General features: G+C 40.7%; 1 protein-coding gene across 9 annotated transcripts in view; it reads left to right on the top strand.

Moving 5' to 3' along the window:
- DMRT2 (doublesex and mab-3 related transcription factor 2) overlaps positions 1–15,466 on the top strand; it is a 347,384-nt gene that overhangs the window by 299,682 nt on the left and 32,236 nt on the right. Inside the window, exon 11 of one of the 9 annotated variants that reach the window (XR_015169660.1) lies at positions 1,010–1,424. The exons of the other annotated variants lie outside the window; for them this stretch is intronic. The gene's annotated coding sequence lies outside the window, so the exon portion shown is untranslated. Of the gene's footprint in view, positions 1–1,009; positions 1,425–15,466 lie in introns of those variants that run through there. 9 annotated transcript variants of the gene reach the window in all.

The raw sequence follows: 15,466 nt of genomic DNA, 5'->3' as shown, positions 1-15,466 counted from the left end.
GATCAAACCAATCCTAAAGGAAATCAACCCTGATTTCAATATTCCTTGGAAGGACTGATGTTGAAGCTGAACCTCCAGTACTTTGGCCACCTGATACAAAGAGCTGACTCATTAGAAAAGACCCTGATGCTGTGAAAGATTAAAGGCAGGAGGAGAAGGGAACAACAGATGAAGAGATTGTTGGATGGCATCACCGACTTAATGGACATGAGTTTGAGCAAGCTCTAGGAGATGGTAAAGGACAGGGAAGCCTGGCATGCTGCAGTCCATGGGGTCGCAAAAAGTCAGTGTGACTGAGTAACAACAATGAGTCCTCCAGAAAAGGCAGAAATGAAGAATGTTGAGTCAAAGTTCCTGGTTCTTAAGTGTAGACAACTATTTTTAAAATGCTGTGAGGACTAAACAAATGTGTTGGTGGGCTTCTCTGACCATCACTTTGTGACCTCTTGTGTATGTGATTTTATACCAACTCAATTCTCAGTTTAGTAGGCAAATTAAAAGTCTTCACCAGAGCAGAGGAGTGACTGTTTCCTAATGGAAAGCAAGCAGGAGTTTTCACCAAGCAATGTTCTTGGACCATTAGAACTACGGTAATACTCAGGAAGGATGTTTGGTGTGTTAGTAGGGCTGTCTCTGAACTTCTCAAACTCTTTAATGTGGATAATTATAACTGGGAAGGAAGGGAGAGGGAATAAGCCAGGTAATACCCCTGATTGTTGTTTTTTCTTGAAAGTTGTTCTTTGACGCATTATGTCTAAGCTGTCTTCTGTAAGTATATCAGTACATGATCAGGTTAATAGATGGTGATTCCATCTAGTGAACTAAAAATCAAACAAAACACATCTGTTTATTCTGAGGCTACTAGTGAAGCAAAGGGTTGTTTTTCTCAAACTGCTAATCATCAGTAAACAGAAGTCCCTCTGTTTGAGGCTGGATTGGAGTTTTACTCTGAGCAGATCCTGCTGGTCGCTTAACCAATATCCATTTTCCCATTCTTCTTTTGCATCAGAATTGATCAGAGTTTTGGGTGGGAAGAATAACAGCATGTCCAGAAAAAGAACAAAAACTCAATGAAAGAAACACTCTACTTCTGCCTCTTGCCCTAGAGTAGCCATGTGACTTGCTTCTGGCCAAAGAGAAGTCAGAAGAAATTGCTGGATGAGGCTTCCAGAAAAGGCTTTTAAGAAGGGAGAGATTCACTGGATATGCACTCTATGTCTCTCATCTTCTCTCTTCATTCTGTCTGAAACATGTAAACAATAATGTTATACTGGGTTGTTGTTTTTTTTTTTATCAATTTATTGTCTGTTGTACACCTCTGAAACTGTTTTCCTATTGTTTGGCTGTATTTTTTTGTCTTGTCTTTTTTTGTGGGCCTGATTTTGTAATATTATTTTGATTGGGAGCATAAAAAGTTTTCAGTCTTACTTATGGAATGGTTTATCACAATTTGATTATTATCATTAGTAAATAGTAACCATAAATATAGATCTCTATGATTTTTTTAGGGATGCCCTTCTTCCTTAAGCACTGATTAAGATTGTGTCAGACCAGGAATTCATTTCTGTTAGATTTAATTTCACATAATTACCATCAAAAAAGAACAAAGAACCCTAGGATTGTTTATGATGGCATCAGTGCATTTATGAAATGTGTTCCTGAAAGGAGAGAACCTCCATTTTGATGGCATCAATAAGATCCTAGTCCTCTAATCCTCTGCTTATAATTTTGCACATTGAATGACTGACAGGATATTCCACAGCCCAAGATCTGGCATGGCCGTTTTAATCCATGTCTCTCTCATTTTCCACTTTACCCAGGGCTGGGCCCCATAGGACTCATTCATGTTGTGACCTGACCTTTGTCTCTGTGTCTCTGTATTACGGTGCTGGATGAGTTGGCATTTTGGGCTATGAGAGAATTCTGGCAGTTGCTCCTATGCCTGGATGGCTAATAATGACTTAACTAGATAAAGAAGTGATTGTAAACCATATAAGCATATCTTCCTGAATTCAATCAACATGTATGCCCATCCATGATGGCCACTTGGAAGCCACACTTTTGTTAGGGGAAGTGTAACAGAGAAGCAGCTAGAGTGGAAACAGACAGTAGCACTAACAGATTACAGTTAGCATATTCTGTTTTCACAAATTTACAAGGTCTGATACCATATGAACATGAAGGCAAGACCGTGGATGGGGCCTGTGCAAGCTTAAGATTTGTTTGCTTCTGGTTAAAATTGCCTCTGCTTAAAACTTGAACTGACATAGACATGCTGCCTTTCAAGGGTAGAACTCTAATTAATATCTGTGGAGAAATACATTTCTGCCCTGTTCTTTCTCATAGAGATACCTAGGGGTAGAGTATCTGGAAAAATATAAACCTCAAAGCATTTTTCACTTCTGTGTCACTCAAAGATAAATTTGGAAGTGAGGAAATATATTTAGGCTAAGTACATACATACGGAAGGGATTGAATATAAAAAAATATAAAAATAATAAAAAATATAAATATAAAAAAATAATTGAGTTTGAGGGAAGGAAACATTTCTATTATCTATCATGGTATCATAAACCATCACACACATAATAGCTTAAAATAAAATCTATCATTTATTCTTTCTCATGATCCTGTGCGTTGGCTGAGCTCAATTGGGATGTTCTTCTGCTCCATGTGATATCAACTGAGGCTGCAACATCTGCAGGCTCAACTATTCTGGTACATCCAGTGTCACTCACATGGTTGGCAGTTGGTTCTACAAGCTAGGAGGTGGCTTGAGGTTGTTGGCCATAGGGCATTGGTCTTCCACGCGGCTTGTCAACTTTGTGTGAGCTTCTTTTTTTTTATTTTTTAAAAAATTTATTTATTTTAATTGGAGGCTAATTACTTTACATTATTGTATTGGTTTTGCCATACATCAACATGAATCCGCCTCCATGGTATTTAAGATAGTTTTGGAGGGAGTGTTAGAACAAAAGTGTAAATTGTAGATACTTTAGGACCCAGCCTTAGAAAGTTAAACAGCATCATTTCCAAAACATTTGAATCAAAGCAAGTCACCATACAACGTAGATTCAAGAAGAGGAGAAACAGATTCCGCTTTTTGATGGCAAGAGTGGCAAAGAATTTATGGCTACCACAGGGCATAAGGATATTCAAAGTTTTGCATTCTTACTGAGTAGTCACTTGACATCTGGATTATGAAAACAGAAATAAATAAGGATAGGAGGATAATGACTGACACATAGTAGGTGCTTAAAAATAGCTTGTTAACATAAAATATATGAGCCAGGTTTTTTAGTCTATGACTTTTAACATCTGTAGTATTATATTTTCCAAAATATTTATATTTTCAAATGCTCTGTTCTAGTCTCACATCATTCATCAAGTTGAATCCTGTTTTTGGTTCAGAAAATCTGGTCCCTGTTCTTATTATAGATCATTCATCTGTGGTCTTGAGTTGGCCGGCTCTCTGGCAGTTGAGTTTCATAGGGTTATTTAGAGCCCTGTTGCTTTCTTTTCCACTTTTCTTTGCTTAATAGACATTTTGGGGCAGAGGCAGGTGAGGGGGACTCCAAGGTTGAGGTTTCTTGTAGACTACAGGCTTGAAGGCATTCTTCTACTCTGAGGCAATCTGTCAAAAGAGGCAAGCAATCCTACAGTGGGAATAATAACTGCAACCATAGCACATGTTTGTATTTCTACTGACAATTAAGATGAGGGGGAAACCAATTTTCAAAACAAAAAATGTTTGGAATATGGAAAGGGAATAAGGGGTTTGTTTGTCTAAATGAAATATTGGTTTGAGTGTAAGGGGAAGCCTTGAGAACCATAAAGATGAGGTGGGAATAAAAACCCTTGATGCATGCACAACTCACCTGGGATTAAAAGCCAAGGCCATCCTAGAACCTGATACAACCATTCATGTTGTAATCTAAAGCCCTGTCAATCTATCACAGGTGCACACCACATGACCAGGTGGGGGAAAAGAAGGTGAAGCCAACTGGGAAGAAATGTGGCAGTTTCATCTTCATAATACATACATCCCTAGGTGCGAGTATGCATCTGGTTTCTATTTCAGAACTTTTTACTAGTAGCTTTACGAAAAGTAGGGCAGACAATTCTGTGAGTTAGGGAGAACATATGTTGACACGGGGCTGGGAGGGACATGGCGTGGCCGTGATGGTGAGGGCCCTACGGATGGGGACCAAGAGGATGAAACTAAGGGGTCTGGGACGAAGTGTTCAGACTTGAAGCTAGGCCACCTAAACAGTCATATGTTGCTTGGCACTGCTAAATCTTCAGGGAGTCCATAGAATTTTGAAGACATGGATTTAAAAAATTGTTTTGAGGATGATTGCATTTTGGATAGAGCTAAAATGCCTTTCTGATGTGGAACAGATGAAAAATCATTGAATTCTGTAGCTGGAAGGGGTTTGAAAGTCATCGAGCACAGCTCTTCATTGACAGGGCCAGTCCCTAATGGCCTGGCACGTCCAGTGGATTATTGGTCCTGCCCAGGGTTACAGAGTTTGTGTTTGAGGCAACCTAGAGACCCACATTCCTGCCCTCTATGCAGGACTCTTTTCTTAAATGTGTACTGCTCTGTGGAGCATCAGCCATGTGAATGTGTTAAGACCCCTCTGGTCCCAGATTTCTGGGCCACTGCCCTGGTGATCAACTGGCGTTTGTCCAGTGCCCTTTGTTGAAATTCACATTTGGGAACATTTTTCTTATTCTCAGGTGAAGTGAAACCATGGTTGTAGTGGTGCTGAAAACCTCTCTCAATGGTTTTACAACATGAAAATATACTAGTTTTCCTCCAGAAAGTCATCATCTCCACTTCTGTAAGGAGATGCTTGGATACCGTGTCTCGTATACACACTCCAGGACAATCCCTCTTCACCAGTGCACCCATGGGATTGGCCCTGAGATCTTCATTTGGTTATATTTATTTGTGTATTGATGAAGGCTTTGTTAAAGACCTGTTTTAGACAAAGGACCATAATGGGTACTATAGGCTGACATATTAAATGAGTGTAAGCTCTGAACTGCTTTTTTTAATTAATTTTTTTTTCTGGATGCACTGGGTCTTTGTTGCTGTTCATGGGCTTTCTCTAGTTGTGATGTGTGGTGGGTTTCTCATCATGGTGGCTTCTCTTCTTGTGGAGCATGGGCTCTAGGTGTGCAGGCTTCAGTATTTGTAGCATGTGGGCTCAGTAGTTGTGGTACTCAGGGCCAGTTGCCCTGAAGCATGTGGAATCTTCCCAGACCAGGATCGAAGCTGTGTGCCCTGCACTGGAGGGCAGATTCTTAACCACTGGACAGTCAAGGAAGTCTTAGCCCTGAACTTAAGAAATAGACTGTTTAGTAGGGTTGAAGGTATCACACCATTAAAAAAAAAAAAATGCGTTTTAAGTATTTATCCAGAAAGGACAAGAGGAGTTTGATTTTATAGCTGAGAGTTTTGATCTGGGCCTATGCTATGCTAAGTTACATCAGTCGTGTCCGACTCTGTGCGACCCCATAGACGGCAGCCCACCAGGCTCTGCCGTCCCAGGGATTCTCCAGGCAAGAACACTGGTGTGGGTTGCCATTTCCTTCTCCAATGCATGAAAGTGAAAAGTGAAAGTCACTTTTCAAAAGTACAGCTGGTGCCTCCTAAATGTCAAAATAGAAGTTTTTCCCCAAAGCATATAATTTTGCAGTTTTTGACGCTTTCCCATGTTCTGCTTGGTTTTGTTCATCTTGAACCTTTCATTGCATGCTCTTGAGCATCTAGCAGATTTGATGCCATAGGACTGCTTCTCTGAATATAGAAGCCTCTGGGAACTCTTTCCCTGGGTGGCTCTAGTGGGTTCAAAAAGGCTAACTTGCTTGTCTTGGAAGGACACCCAAACGAAACCTTCCAGTAACATGTCAAGGACTGGTGGGCCCGAATGTGTGCTGTTGGCGTGTCGAGTTGACACAAGCATCTGTCAGGCCTGCCTTTTTATGACTCCCTCCAGACAGCTTGAAAAGAGATGAAAAGGTTTATTGGATTCAGGGAAGAAAGTGGTCAGGAAAGAGCATGAGGAGGGTGAGGCTCTTGCCGAGCTCAAGTTCCCCTCTGATATCTCAGAACATGTGGTTTCTTTGCTCGCCAAGTGAAGTGTGTGGTTTGTATTCTCTGTCTGCCTCTGTCTTTATCTCCATTTCTGTCTCTCTCTCTCTGGGAGCCATATTTGTGTATTCTCCTTGGAATCTGTTGCCTTTTATTTCTTTGTTTTTGGGGGACTTGTAGTCAGCCTCTATACCTTCCTAATGTTATTTCAAATAGGGGCAGTCTTTGTGTAGCCCTGCTTTTTTGTAGTCCTTTCTGGAAGGTAGAAGAGGGATGGGAATGATATTGTCATCTTTGTGCAAACCCCTTACCCTCCTCTTGCTGCTGCTGCTGCTGCTAAGTCGCTTCAGTCGTGTCCGACTCTGTGCGACCCCATAGATGGCCTCCTACCAGGCTCCTCTGTCCCTGGGATTCTCCAGGCAAGAGCACTGGAGTGCGTTGCCATTTCCTTCTCCAGTTAGAACTCCATAAAGCTCTTTGCTTTTCTTCTTCTTCAGCTCTTTGTGCTCTGTGGCCTCTTTTGATGACCCTCTTACTGCATTTTGGGCTTCCCTGGTGTCTCAGACAGTAAAGAATCTGCCTCCACTGTGGGAGACAAGGTTTGATCCCTGGATTGGAAAGATCCCCTGGAGAAGGAAATGGCAACCCATTCCAGTATTCTTGTCTGGAGAATTCCATGGACAGAGGAGCCTGGTGGGGTATAGTCCATGGGGTCACAAAGAGTGGGGCATGACTGAGTGACTAACACTGAATTTTACCTGACTAACCATTCAATCCCAACCTGAAGTTTCAGCTTTATCCTAGGCTCAAGGAGAAACTCAATCTTCAATTGGAGCAATTTTAGGAATACTAGTTTAGCTCACATTTCTCAAAATAAGGTCTTTTTGCTGCCATTTGAGACCTGACTCTGGGACTGTTCATTTGTTTGTTCACTCATTCAGCAAGTATATATTGATTATATACTAGTCTGAGGCATTGTCTTAGTATCTGGGGACATTGTAGGAAAAAAAGCAGACAAAATGTTTGCCCTCAAGTAAGACAGATGACAACTCAACAACGAAGTAAGCTATGTATAAAGTATATTAGATAGTAATCAGTTTTAAAGAAGATGACAGCAAGGATTACTCCCAGGAAATAGAGAAAAAGTTGAAGAGATGCTTTTAATTGATACATCAATTAGAGAATGACCCAAAGTAATAAGGTTTCCAGAAACAGAAATGGGAGAGAGGGAAATTTTTGAGAAATGATACAAAAATATTTTCCATAATGGAAGGAACATGAATTTCCATATTGCAAAATTCCACTTAGTCCCTGAAACCATGACTAGAACCAGGACACATTCTTATGTCAAGGATGAAGAGGTAATTCTGAAATCTGTACTATTTTTCTATATTCCACATAAATGTGTTAATATGCATTATCTGTTTTTCTCTTTCTGATATTTTTCACTCTGTATAGTCTCTAGGTCCATCCACATTTCTGAAAATGGCACAGTTTTGTTCCTTTTTATGACTGAGTTATATTTCACTGTCTATATGTACCACATCTTTTTTATCCATTCCTTTGTTGATGGACAGTTAGGTTGCTTCCATGTCTTGGCTATTGTAGATAGACCTGCAATGAAATAGTTTCATATCAGAAGAACAGACAAGTAAGATGAAAGTGGTTGCTTTCTAGGAAAGAAGATGGTAGTGAGTGAGGGAATAGTGAGTCAGGGGACTGTTACTCTTTAATATATACCTTTTAGTATCTTTGTCTCTAGAGACAAAGATATGTATATGTATATACATATATATACATAAAGATATATATATGTATATATATATATACATATATATATATATGACTATGTAAGCAACAAATTCAAGAAAATTAAAAATAAATGAATGAATGAAGTGAGATGAAGGGCAGAGGGTTTGCTCTATCTGGGCATATGAGTGGCAGAAAAAAAGGAAATTTGCTTCCCAAAAGGTACACTCAGTTTACACAGGGTCAGTACATCCGTTCACAGGAGTTTACACTTTCTTTCCTTATTGTTGTTGTTCAGCCACCCAGTTATGTCTGACTCTTTGTGACCACATGAACTGCAGCACAACAGGCCTTTCTTTCCCTCACCACCTCCCAAAGTTTGTCCAAGTTCATGTCCATTGCATTGGTAATGCTGTCCAGCCATCTTATCTTCTGACACCCTCTTCTCCTACCCTCAATCTTTCCCAGAATCAGGGACTTTTCTAATGAGTCAGTTCTTTGCATCAGTTGACCAAAATACTGGAGCTTCATCTTCAGCATCAGTCCTTCCAGTGAATATTCAGGGTTGATTTTCCTTAAGATTGACTGGTTTGATCTCGCTGCTATCCAAAGGACTTTTGGGACTTCTTCTCTGGCGCCACAGTTTGAAGGCATCAATTCTTTGGCACTCCACCTTCTTCATGGTCCAGCTCTCACAACTGTATATGACCACTGGGAAGACTGTAGCCTTGACTATATGGACCCTTTGTTGGCAGAGTAATGTCTCTGTTTTTCAACACACTGTCTAGGTTTGTCATAGCATTCCTGCCAAGAAGCAATCGTTTTCTGATTTTATGGCTGCAGTCACCATTTGCAGTGATTTTAGGGCCCCCCAAATCTGTCACTACTTCAACATTTTCCCCTTCTACTTCCCATGAAGTAATGGGACTGGATGCCAGGATCTTAGTTTTTTTAATATTTAGTTTTAAGCCTACTTTTTCACTCTCCTCCTTCACCCTTTGCTCTCCTCCTTCACCCTCATCATGAGGCTTTTTAGTTCCTCTTCACCTTCTTCTTCGTGGAATGTGGTATCATCCACATATCTGAGGATGTTGATGTTTCTCCCACCTATCTTGATTCCAGCTTGTAACTCATCCAGCCTGGCATTTCTCATCATGTGCTCAGCATATAGGTTAAACAAACAGGGTAACAGCAGACAGCCCTGTTGTACACCTTTCTCAATCTTGAACCAATTAGTTGTTCCATACAGGGTTCTAACTGTTGCTTCTTGACCCACATACAGATTTCTCAGGAGACAGGTAAGATGGTCTGGTATTCCCATCTCTTTAAGAGCTTTCCACAGTTTGTTACTGTCCACATAGTCAAAGGCTTTAGCATAGTCAATGAAACAGAGGTAGATGTTTTTCTAGAATTACCTTGCTTTCTCTATGATCCAGAAGATGTTAGAAATTTGATTTCTGGTTCCTCTTCCTTTTCTAAACCCAGCTTGGACATCTGGAAGTTCTTGGTTCACAGTGCTGAAGCCTAGCATATAAGATTTTAAGCATGACCTTGCTAGCATGGGAAATGAGTGCAATTGTCTGTTGGTTAGCACATTATTTGGTACTACCCTTCTTGGGAATTGGAATGAGGATTGATCTTTTCCAGTCCTGTGTCCACTGCTGGATCATCCAGATTTGCTGACATGTTGAATCCAGCACCTTGATGGCATTACCCTAAAGGGTTTTGAATAGCTCTTCTGGAATTCCATCACATTCACTAGCTTTATTAACAGCAGTGCATCCTAAGTCTCACTTGACTTCGCACTCCAGAATGTCTGGCTCTGGCTGACTAATCATATCATTGTGGTAATCCAGTTCATTAAGATCTTTTAATACAGTTCTTCCATGTATTCTTTCCATCTCTTCTTGATCTCTTCAGCATTACCATTTCTGTCCTTTATTGTGCCCATCTTTGGGCAAAATGTTCCCCTGATATTTCCAGTTTTCCTGAGTCTTTCCCCTTCTGTTGTTTTCTTCTAGTTTTATGCACTGTTCATTGAAGAAGTCCTTTTTGTCTCTCCATGCTGTTCTTTGGAACTCTGCATTTAGGGATGTACCTTTCCCTTTCTCCCTTACTTTTTGCTTCTCTTCTTTCTTCAGCTATGTGTAAAGTCTGCTCAGATAAGCCTTCTTGCTTTTCTCTTTCTTTGGGATGGCTTTATTTGCTGCCTCCTGTACAATATTATGGACTTCTGTCCATAGTTCTTCAGGCACACTGTTAACTAGATCTCATCCCTTGAATCTATTCATTACCTCCACTGCATATTCATAGGGGATGTGATTTAAGTCATACCTGGCTGACCTAGTGGTTTTCCCCACCTTCTTTATTTAAGCCTGAATTTTGCTATGAGAAGCTGATGATCTGAGCCACAGTCAGCCCCAGGTCTTGTTTTGGCTGACTCTGTACAGCTTCTCTCCTTGGAAGGAAAGTTATGACCAACCTAGATAGCATATTGAAAAGCAGAGACATTACTTTGCCAACAAAGGTTCGTCTAGTCAAGGCTATGGTTTTTCTAGTGGTCATGTATGGATGTGAGAGTTGGACTGTGAAGAAGGCTGAGCACCGAAGAATTGATGCTTTTGAACTGTGGTGTTGGAGAAGACTCTTGAGAGTCCCTTGGACTGCAAGGAGATTCAACCAGTCCATCCTAAAGGAGATCGGTCCTGGGTGTTCTTTGGAGGGAATGATGCTGAAGCTGAAACTCCAGTACTTTGGCCACCTCATGCGAAGAGTTGACTCATTGGAAAAGACTCTGATGCTGGGAGGGATTGGGGGCAGGAGGAAAAGGGGACGACAGAGGATGAGATAGCTGGATGGCATCACTGACTCAATGGACGTGAGTCTGAGTGAACTCCGGGAGTTTGTGATGGACAGGGAGGCCTGGCGTGCTGCGATTCATGGGGTCGCAAAGAGTTGGACATGACTGATCGACTGAACTGAACTGAACTGAACTGTACAGCTTCTCCATCTTCGGCTACAAAGAATATAATTGATTTGATTTCACTATTGACCATTTGATGATGTCCATGTGTAAAGTTGTCTCTTGTGTTGTTTAAAAGGGGCATTTTCTATGACCAGTTCATTCTCTTGGCAGAATTCAGTTAGCCTTTGTCCTACTTCATTTTGTTCTCCAAGGCCAAACTTAACTGTTACTCCAGGTATCTCTTGACTTCCTACTTTTGCATTCCAATTCCCAATGATGAATAGAACATCTCTTTTTGGTGTTAGTTCTAGGAAGTCTTTTAGGTCTTCATAGAACTGATCAGCTTCAGCTTCTTTGGCGTCAGTAATAGGGGCATAGACTTGAATTACCGTGATATTGAATGGCTTTCCTTGGAAATGAACCGAAATTCTGTCATTTTTGAGGCTGAACCCAAGTACTGAATTTCAGACTCCTTTGTTGATTATGAGGGCTACTCCAATTTTACTATGGGATACTTGCCCACAGTAGTAGATATAATGGTCATCTGAATTAAATTCACCCATTCCTATCCATTTTAGTTCACTGATTCCTAAGACGTTGATGTTTATTCTTACTATCTCCTGCTTGACCATGTCCAATTTACCTTGATTCATGGACCTAACATTCCAGCTTCCTATCCAATATGGTTCTTTGCAGCATCAGATTTTACTTTCATCACCAGACACATCTAAAACTGAGCATTGTTTCCACTTTGGCGCAGCTACTTCATTCTTTCTGACGCTATCAGTAGTTCTTCTCCGCTCTTTCCCAGTAGCATATTAGACACCTTCTGACTGGGGGACTCATCTTCCAATGTCATATCTTTTTGTCATTTTATACAGTTCATGAGGTTATCATGGCAAGTATACTGGAGTGGCTTGCCATGCCTTTCTTCCTTATGGCTGCTTGAACTCACCAGGTCAAACCTGTGTCCTCCTCTCTCTGAATCAAAGGCAATAAGTAACGTACATCACCACATTTGCCAGAAAGTCTGCAGGATATTTTTTACATGAGTAGCATGGTAGCAAATAGGATTTTTTTATTCTAGGGAATTCACACATTTGGCTTGGATTATAAGACATTCAAAAGTCCCTCTCAAACCATGCTGTTAGCATTTTAAAATGTTATGATCTGGATGGGAAAAACAGAGCTAACTGCTGGTATAGAGGTCAAGGGGAATTTATCTAAAGGCTTGTTAGCTTTGTTCTGACCTGACCCAGCTATTTGGGTCTCAATCATCTGCACATGCCTATTGACTTTAAACATAAAAATGAATATGTCCATATCTAGGGGCTCATGAAGTGGCAAGGTGATTTGATTCTTTGGAGGTAGTGATTCACTTCTCAACTAAGAGAGGTAAACTATTCTCATGATGAAGAGTCTGTGTGGAGACCAGAACCGTATTAAGCTCATAACCTGAATGAACATTCTTATCTCCCCATGGCCCTTTTAAATCAAAATGGCCATTTTATGATTTTGTAAAAATTTCATGTGATATCACTGAGGAGAAAAAATTTGATTCATTTAACAAGTCTCTTCTTTGCTAAGTGTTATGCTCGGCTCCTACAAGTGGGCTCCACAATATATTTTTGGACATCTTGTATATATCTTATAAAGAGTGAAAAGCTGACATGTTTTGTAGACTGAAGTGTCATGGTGCTTTTGGAAAATGTATGTGTAATTGATAGGCCAGTGGATGTCTAATTAGGTATACTATGTAGACTGATTCTTATTTCACCATAAATTATAGTTCACAGACGTGGTAAATGGGGCAATTCTGTGATCTCCCATGTGTGGGTATGTAGAAGTGTTTGTACACTCATATACACATACATTTAAGGGTAAATATATATATACACATATGGCAAAGATAAAGCCATGGTTAAGAAGAAAGAGCATAATATTGCTGGACTGAACTAAGGGCAGGAGCTTCAGGAATGTATTAATAGCAAGAGAAGAGGATTAGAAGAAGTTAGAAGGTCTATGCCAAAAGGCAATATGTGGAGCTGGCACGGTTTTTGTTCAATTGCCTCCTGCTTATAAACAAGGAAATTGCTGTCCAGCCAGAAGGAAGTGATATATTTAAGCCACACAGCTAGTTAGTGGCAGGGTTAAAACTAGACCATGACTTTACTAATCCTGGTCCAGTGTGCTTTGCAGCTGACTCCATTGCTGAGCAGTTAAGTAGGGAGAGGAGTAGGAGTTCATCATCATGATCATAGATTCCTGACAGAGCGATTAAGTTAGGCTTTCATATGACCATTGTATGGGCATAGTTGACATGGGAAAGGGTGAAAAAGTTAAGCATTGAAATGAAACCATCAGAAATGACCAATTGTCCACCAGAATTCAGGCTGGGAGGCTAAAAAATTCAGAGCTGAAGTGAAGTGAAAGTCGCTCAGTTGTGCCCAACTCTTTGCGACCCCATGGACTATACAGTCCATGAAATTCTCTAGGTCTGAATACTGGAGTGGGTGGCCTTTCCCTTCTCCAGGGGATCTTCCCAACCCAGGGATTGAACCCAGGTTCTCCCAAATTGCAGGTGGATTCTTTACTGGCTAAGCCACAAGGGAAGACCAAAAGATACAAAGAATAATGAGAATTAAATAAAGGCACTTATTTGCAAAAGTGTGGTCAAGAATTAGGAAAAGCCACACTGGTATTGGCGCTTGTTGGAGTTGGCAGCAGTGGAGTCCTAACCACCCTTGGCCAGGAGGGGCAAGCAGATGGAACTGTGTAGCTCCAGCTCTAGGAAAGACAGGAGGAATGGATATGAGGATATGGTCCAACTTTGTGATCTTGTAGGAGAGGAACCAGAGAGGGAAAAACAAAACTGAATGAACTATCACTTAACTCTTTTCTGCTGTTCTATTTTTTTGCCTTTTATCTTCCCAACAGGAAGTTGGAAGGTATTGGAATCCATTGACAGGCTATATGGGTCAAGCTCCCAGGGCACAGAGCAGGACAGAGGAGAGCAAAAAAATTGATCTGTAGTGGTAAATGCAGGTTATCCAGGACAGGAGTCTTGAGTGATTGTGACACTGCTTACACAAACTGCATATGGATTTATTCTCTATATAGACCTCTTGCTTGAGAAACCACTTTTTTTCCACATCAGTTACTTATCCTAACATTACCAGTAACTTATGCTGACATTCTGGAAAAAGCAAGAGCCCAACTCTGAAAGTACTCCTTAGTATACTTCTATGATCCCTTCTGCTGTATGATACTATCCCTTAACTTAGTGAGACAACTTACCCTGGTTTGTTTATAAGCTCCAAAGCCTTATTTGATCTTATAGCCCTTTAAAAATCCAGTGTCTTCACTAAACGAAATGTGTTGTTTACGAGGCAAAGTCTATCATGATGATTTAGTATTTTTCCCTTTAGTCTTGACACGTGATAACCAGTATGGTTTCCATGTCTAAAGGAACGTGAGACTTTTTAGTTTTGCAAATGCAAACTAAAAACTAAACTTCCAGATTTCACTGGAAGCAGGAGAGCTTGTTCCTATAGAGCCAGCTTGTAACATAAGGCTAAATCCTGTGTCAGTATTTTAAGTTCAGTAATATGTATCAGTTCACCTTGGGGTATTTAGACCTATTAACAGGTAAATGATATTACAAGACCCTAGTTAATAAATTAGAACGAAAAGCACTTTGTATACACTAAGAAAGACAACTGCAGAATGAACAGGAATGCTTATTTGGACACTAAATGGATTGTCGTAATTCTCTCTGGGAATTGCTCTTGGCCAATTTGCCCTTGGCCAAAGGGAACTGTCTAACTCAAGGTTACATCCTTCTCTGACAGAATCCCACATCGAACTGCTGGTCCAAATGTGTATAGGGGGCCTGGGCTCTGTGACATCCTTGAAGAACCATTTCAGCTTCAGACCTTCCCATAAGGTCAGCTGAGGCCTCAGTGGAAAATGTAGCCCAATTCAATCTCCGCACTCCCGGTCTTGTTTCTCTTGCTCCTTAACAGGCGTTGTTCCCAACACAATTCACCAGTAAACTTTCTTTGTGCGGATCTTTGTATTAGAGTTTGTTTCCAGGAAAACTAACCTGTGAGACTTTGGTACTAGGAAGAATCCTAGGAAGCAGATTCCAAAATGGGATTTTGAAGCTGGCTGAGAATAAAGCCTCCTTCACTGGTGGTAGATGGAGTATTAATAACCCCCGGCTTGTCAGTTGTGGAGCAGTTGTTAAAATTTTCACTTGTGTCAAGCTTGAATGAGACATAGATAAAGGGAATGCATTGCTGATACAGTATTTCAAGTTTTTGAGAGGTTCACGTAGTAATTATCAGGACTGTGGAACTGAATAGCTCTTGCTAGGGCCTACTGAGGTATTGGAAAAAGACAATGATAGGCTGAGGGTGATTAATTATCAATTTAATCCTAAGTGTGTGAAAGCTAGAGAGCTCATGGCAGCTTATAAAAAGATTCTCATCTCCTGAAATTGGAGAACAAAAAGCAGATGATCTGATACTTCTCAACTGTAACAGTTGCGTCTGACTCTTTGTGACCCCATGGACTATAGGGCTCCTCTGTCCATGGGGATTCTCCAGGCAAGAATACTAGAGTGGGTTGCCGTGCCCTCCTCCAGG

Source organism: Bos grunniens, chromosome 8 (genome assembly GCF_055505025.1).
Source record: "Bos grunniens cultivar Pamir isolate PY7600 chromosome 8, Bosgru_T2T1.0, whole genome shotgun sequence".
Classification (NCBI taxonomy): domain Eukaryota; kingdom Metazoa; phylum Chordata; class Mammalia; order Artiodactyla; family Bovidae; genus Bos; species Bos grunniens.
The sequence above is the reverse complement of the archived record's forward strand: the minus strand, read 5'-3'. Positions and strand labels throughout refer to the sequence as shown.